The sequence below is a fragment of the Oncorhynchus mykiss genome, chromosome 19, assembly GCF_057628025.1.
Source record: "Oncorhynchus mykiss isolate SJ-2025 chromosome 19, ASM5762802v1, whole genome shotgun sequence".
NCBI lineage: Eukaryota > Metazoa > Chordata > Actinopteri > Salmoniformes > Salmonidae > Oncorhynchus > Oncorhynchus mykiss.
The window spans coordinates 15,387,831-15,394,282 of record NC_143040.1 but is presented as its reverse complement, the minus strand read 5'-3'; the positions used below and the strand labels follow the sequence as shown (position 1 = coordinate 15,394,282).

Sequence of the window (6,452 nt, the reverse complement as noted above, 5' to 3'; positions counted from 1 at the left end):
GCCTAAGGCACGTTAACGCAGATGAGCAGGGACCATGGGCATTTTTCTTTTGGTGTTTTTCAGAGTCAGAAAGGCCTCTTTAGTGTCCTAAGTTTTCATAACTGTGACCTAAATTGCCTACCATCTGTAGGCTGTTAGTGTCTTAACGACCGTTCCACAGGTGCATGTTCATTAATTGTTCATGGTTCAGTGAACAAGCATGGGAAACAGTGTTAAAACCATTTACAATGAAGATCAGTGAAGTTATTTGGATTTTTACGAATTATCTTTGAAAGACAGGGCCCTGAAAAAGGGACGTTCCTTTTCTTGCTGAGTTTACAGGTAGTGATGAAGTCAATCTCTCCTCCACTTTGAGCCAGAAGAGATTGACATGCATATTATTAATGTTAGCTCTCTGTGTACATCCAAGGGCCAGCCGTGCTGCCCTGTTCTGATTGTGAGGCGCTGTACACGTTTATACAAATTTGACAGTCATAAGACAGGGAATAGGCCTATGGTACGTCAAGGGGACTGTTGCCTGCTGTTCAGATGGGTTAACTGGAAACTGAAATATGGAAATTGTAGGTCTATAACTTCTCACATAGCTTTAATGTTAGATCCTGCACAATTAAGCATTTCTTGCAGTAAAATGATACACCAAATTTAGGCTAAATTCTGAGTCTGGAACAGGAGAAATATGATTGATTTATTCCAACATCTTGAGAGAATGTGTATGCAGCTAGAGGTGCCATCTTTATCAGCTGATACGATTTAAACCACATAAAATAGGCTATGCATCCAAGCTGAACAGAAATCTTATCAGAAACATGTTGGGTCCTTTTCGTAGCTTTTTATTTCCTTACAACCGGTCAAACTGATGTTATTTGGACATTTTGCACAGACAACCTTACCCATTTTTTTTTATTGGGGGGGATAAGCGGAGATGACGCAGACCTTTACCGATGTCAACATTGAGGCATTCATTATATCGATTTGTTACGTTATTCTGGTGAGCAAGAGTTTGTTTAGTCTTCTCAGGAAACAGAGCTTCTCTTTTATCTAATTATAGACAAGCTGACGAACAAATAGCCTGCCGTAATGTCAGTAATTAAAAGCAGAAACATGGAGGCTGCTGAGGGCAGGACAGCTCATAACGTCTGGAATGGAGTCAATGGAATGGCATCGACCACATGAAACACATTCCATTCACTCCATTCCAACCATTATTATGAGCCCTCCTCCCCTCAGCAGCCTCCACTGCTGTATACTGTATGTGTGTCTGTGTGTGTACAGCCAAATGCCAAACTACATGTATGGTAAGTGGACAGGCTTAACTGAGTAGGGGTGGGTGTGTGGATGGCAGCCCATCAGTTCAGTTTACTCTGTTAGTGCATGCTAACGAGACTAGGGAGTGGATCAATTACACAGGGAATCACTGCTCTGTGATGAACACACTAGAGATTCCTTCGCTCGGCTCTCCTTGCCATCCTCAATAACATTGTTGTGATTCGCAATAACATTTATTTCCCGGTTAGCATTGAATTAGCCTGTCAGGGAAGCTCCTATAGCATTGCTGCTGAGAGTGCACTCAGGCATGAGGCTTATGTGCTCGTAATGACAATGTGTTTTCTTCCCTCCATTCAAACTCTCTCTGTTTGCTTTCTGTCCTGGCTGCAATCAATTACAACATTGTTTTTCTAAGAGAGACGCGGTGAAATCATTGTGGGGGTGCAGTGAATGAACAAAGGCAGTTGGGACAGAATGAGGACGACAGAGTGGAAACAAATGTGGTTTTCCATGTAAATAGATGTTTCCCTCGCGCTTGTGTCCTAGGGGTTGCTGTCATATTCATAATGTGCTTCTGTGAGTGTTGGGATGGGAGTGACGTGCCACACAATGTGGATGTCTCCTAGACATCCTCTCTCTTTCGCTCCTGTCTTCCTTCGTTCCTCGTCCTAAAGATGGAGTGACTGGAAAGGTGTAGAGAGAGAAGAACCATGTATCTGTCTCTCTCTCTGTCTCTCTCTTTGTCTCGCTCTCCGCCTCTCTCTCTCTCTCCGTCTATCTCAGTCTCCATCTCTTTCTTTCTCCTCACCAGAAGCTCTCCCACGCCGACTTCAAACCTGATTTGGGGAGATGTAAATAATGGATAAAAGCACAACAAGCGGTAATCAGACTTATTATCAGCTCGTCTCCTGCCTCACACAGCTGCCAAACACCAGTGTTGAATAATACAGTGGGTAGACATCCTTTCACAGCACCACCGTCTGACCAGCATGCCAATGGCCCGGTGTCACAGAGCAAACTGGGACTGATCACTTATTGATGGAGGTGAGATTCATGTTTGGGCATTGAAGATGCTGTGTGAGGTCTGGAGAAAAAGGAGCATTACCAGTTGGTTATATGTGTATCCCAAATGGCACCCTATTCCCTATATAGTGCACTACTTTCGACTTTGGCCCCTATTCAAATCAAATCAAATCAAATGTATTTATATAGCCCTTCGTACATCAGCTGATATCTCAAAGTGCTGTACAGAAACCCAGCCTAAAACCCCAAACAGCAAACAATGCAGGTGTAGAAGCACGGTGGATAGGAAAAACTCCCTAGAAAGGCCAAAACCTAGGAAGATACCTAGAGAGGAACCAGGCTATGAGGGGTGGCCAGTCCTCTTCTGGCTGTGCCGGGTGGAGATTATAATGGAACATGGCCAAGATGTTCATAAATGACCAGCATGGTCAAATAATAATAATCACTGTAGTTGTCGAGGGTGCAGCAAGTCAGCACCTCAGGAGTAAATGTCAGTTGGCTTTTCATAGCCGATCATTAAGAGTATCTCTACCACTCCTGCTGTCTCTAGAGAGTTGAAAACAGCAGGTCTGGGACAGGTAGCACGTCCAGTGAACAGGTCAGGATTCCATAGCCGCAAGCAGAACAGTTGAAACTGGAGCAGCAGCACGGCCAGGTGGATTGGAGACAGAAAGGAGTAATCATGCCAGGTAGTCCTGAGGCATGGTCCTAGGGCTCAGGTCCTCCGAGAGAAAGAGAGAATAAGAGAGAGCCTACTTAAATTCACACAGGACACCGGATAAGACAGGAGAAGTACTCCAGATATAACAAACGGACCCTAGCCCCCGACACATAAACTACTGCAGCATAAATACTGGGGTCAGGAGACACTGTGGCCCCATCCGATGATACCCCCAGACAGGGCCAAACAGGAAGGATATAGCCCCACCCACTTTTCCAAAGCACAGCCCCCAAACCACTAGAGGGATATCTTCAACCACTAACTTACCATCCTGAGACAAGGCTGAGTATAGCCCACAAAGATCTCCGCCATGGCACAACCCAAGGGGGGGGCGCCAACCCAGACAGGAAGATCACGTCAGTGACTCAACCCACTCAAGTGACGCACCCCTCCTAGGGACGGCATGGAAGAGCACCAGTAAGCCAGTGACTCAGCCCCTGTAATAGGGTTAGAGGCAGAGAATCCCAGTGGAGAGAGGGGAACCGGTCAGGCAGAAACAGCAAGGGCGGTTCGTTGCTCCAGAGCCTTTCCGTTCACCTTCACACTCCTGGGCCAGACTATACTTAATCATAAAACATACCTTCTCTGCTATGCAATCTGGTTTCAGAGCTGGTGCACCTCAGCCACACTCAAGGTCCTAAACGATATATTAACCGCCATCGATAAGAAACATTACTGTGCAGCCGTATTCATTGATCTGGCCAAGGCTTTCGACTCTGTCAATCACCACATCCTCATCGGCAGACTCAACAGCCTTGGTTTCTCAAATGATTGCCTCGCCTGGTTCACCAACTACTTCTCTGATAGAGTTCAGTGTGTCAAATCGGAGGGTCTGTTGTCCGGACCTCTGGCAGTCTCTATGGGGGTGCCACAGGGTTCAATTCTTGGACCGACTCTCTTCTCTGTATACATCAATGAGGTCGCTCTTGCTGCTGGTGAGTCTCTGATCCACCTCTACGCAGACGACACCATTCTGTATACTTCCGGCCCTTCTTTGGACACTGTGTTTACCTTTCTGATCTCCCCATCCCGGATCCGGGTTCGTGAATACAGACTCAAGCTCATTACCATAACGCAACGTTAACTATTCATGAAAATCGCAAATGAAATGAAATAAATATGCTAGCTCTCAAGCTTAGCCTTTTGTTAACAACACTGTCATCTCAGATTTTCAAAATATGCTTCTCAACCATTGCAAAACAATCATTTGTGTAACAGTATTGATGGCTAACGTAGCATTTAGCATTAGCATTCAGCTGGCAACATTTACACAAAAAAACAGAAAAGCATTCAAAAAAATCATTTACCTTTGAAGAACTTCAGATGTTTTCATTGAGGAGACTCTTAGATAGCAAATGTTCAGTTTTTCCTGAAAGATTATTTGTTTAGGACAAATCGCTCCGTTTTCTGCGTCACGTTTAGCTATGAAAAAACCCCTGTATCCAGGATTGTGTAAATCTATCAGCAAGCTCATTAGCATAACACAACGTTAACTATTTATGAAAATCGCAAATGAAATGAAATAAATATGCCATCTCTCAAGCTTAGCCTTTTGTAAACAACACTGTCATCTCAGATTTTCAAAATATGCTTCTCAACCATAGGAAAACAATCATTTGTGTAAAAGTAGCTAGCTAGAGTTAGCATTTCGCGTTAGCATTTAGCGTTAGCATTAGCGTTAGCATCCAGCACGCAACATTAACAAAAACATAAAAGCCTTCAAATAAAATCATTTACCTTTGAAGAACTTCTGATGTTTTCAATGAGGATACTCTCAGTTAGATAGCAGATGCTCAGTTTTTCCAAAAAGATTCCTTGTGTATTAGAAATAGCTCCGTTTTATACATCACATTTGGCTACCAAAAAAAATCCATAAATTCAGTCCTCAAAACGCAAACTTTTTTCCAAATTAACTCCATAATATCGACTGAAAACATGGCAAACGTTGTTTAGAATCAATCCTCAAGGTGTTTTTCACATATCTCTTCATTGATACATCGTTCTTGGAAACATGCTTTCTCTCCTGAATCCCAGGAGAAAATGCCTGCACCTGAAGATTACGCACAAATTTAGACAAAGGACACCGGGCGGACCTCTGGAAAATGTAGTCTCTTATGGCCAATCTTCCAATGATATGCCTACAAATACGTCACAATGCTGCTAAGACCTTGGGCGAACGACAGAAAGTGTAGGCTCATTCCTTGCGCAATCACAGCCATATAAGGAGAGAATGGAAAACAGAGCTTCAGAAATTCTGCTAATTCCTGGGTGATGCATCATCTTGGTTTCGCCTGTAGAATGAGTTCTGGGGCACTTACAGACAAAATCTTTGCAGATTCTGAAACTTCAGAGTGTTTTCTTTCCAAAACTGTCAAGAATATGCATAGTCGAGCATCTTTTCGTGACAAAATATCGCGCTTAAAACGGGAACGTTTTTTATCCAAAAATGAAATAGCGCCCCTAGAGCTCTAAGAGGTTATTAACAACCCTCCAGGCAAGCTTCAATGCCATACAACTCTCCTTCCGTGGCCTCCAATTGCTCTTAAATACAAGTAAAACTAAATGCATGCTCTTCAACCGATCGCTACCTGCACCTACCCGCCTGTCCAACATCACTACTCTGGACGGCTCTGACTTAGAATACGTGGACAACTACAAATACTTAGGTGTCTGGTTAGACTGTAAACTCTCCTTCCAGACCCATATCAAACATCTCCAATCCAAAGTTAATTCTAGAATTGGCTTCCTATTTCGCAACAAAGCATCCTTCACTCATGCTGCCAAACATACCCTTGTAAAACTGACCATCCTACCAATCCTCGACTTTGGCGATGTCATTTACAAAATAGCCTCCAATACCCTACTCAACAAATTGGATGCAGTCTATCACAGTGCAATCCGTTTTGTCACCAAAGCCCCATATACTACCCACCATTGCGACCTGTACGCTCTCGTTGGCTGGCCCTCGCTTCATACTCGTCGCCAAACCCACTGGCTCCATGTCATCTACAAGACCCTGCTAGGTAAAGTCCCCCCTTATCTCAGCTAGCTGGTCACCATAGCATCTCCCACCTGTAGCACACGCTCCAGCAGGTATATCTCTCTAGTCACCCCCAAAACCAATTCTTTCTTTGGCCGCCTCTCTTTCCAGTTCTCTGCTGCCAATGACTGGAACGAACTACAAAAATCTCTGAAACTGGAAACACTTATCTCCCTCACTAGCTTTAAGCAACAACTGTCAGAGCAGCTCACATATTACTGCACCTGTACATAGCCCACCTATAATTTAGCCCAAACAACTACCTCTTTCCCAACTGTATTTAATTTATTTATTTATTTTGCTCCTTTGCACGCCATATTTAGCACTAACTGAAGTATATTTAGTGCTTTATCCAGGTAGCCGGAGGGTAGAGCAATACAGCAGTCTAACCTAGAAGTAACA

The 6,452-nt window shown here is 43.9% G+C and overlaps 1 long non-coding RNA gene across 1 annotated transcript; it reads right to left on the bottom strand.

Annotated features, from left to right (window-relative positions):
* Positions 1-4,017: 4,017 nt before the first annotated feature.
* Positions 4,018-6,205, bottom strand: LOC149975093 (uncharacterized). The gene is made up of 2 exons (XR_016488790.1): positions 4,748-6,205; positions 4,018-4,379 (listed from the first exon to the last, which is right to left on the bottom strand). It is a non-coding gene; the product is annotated as an uncharacterized LOC149975093 (long non-coding RNA).
* Between the last annotated feature and the right edge of the window lie 247 nt (positions 6,206-6,452).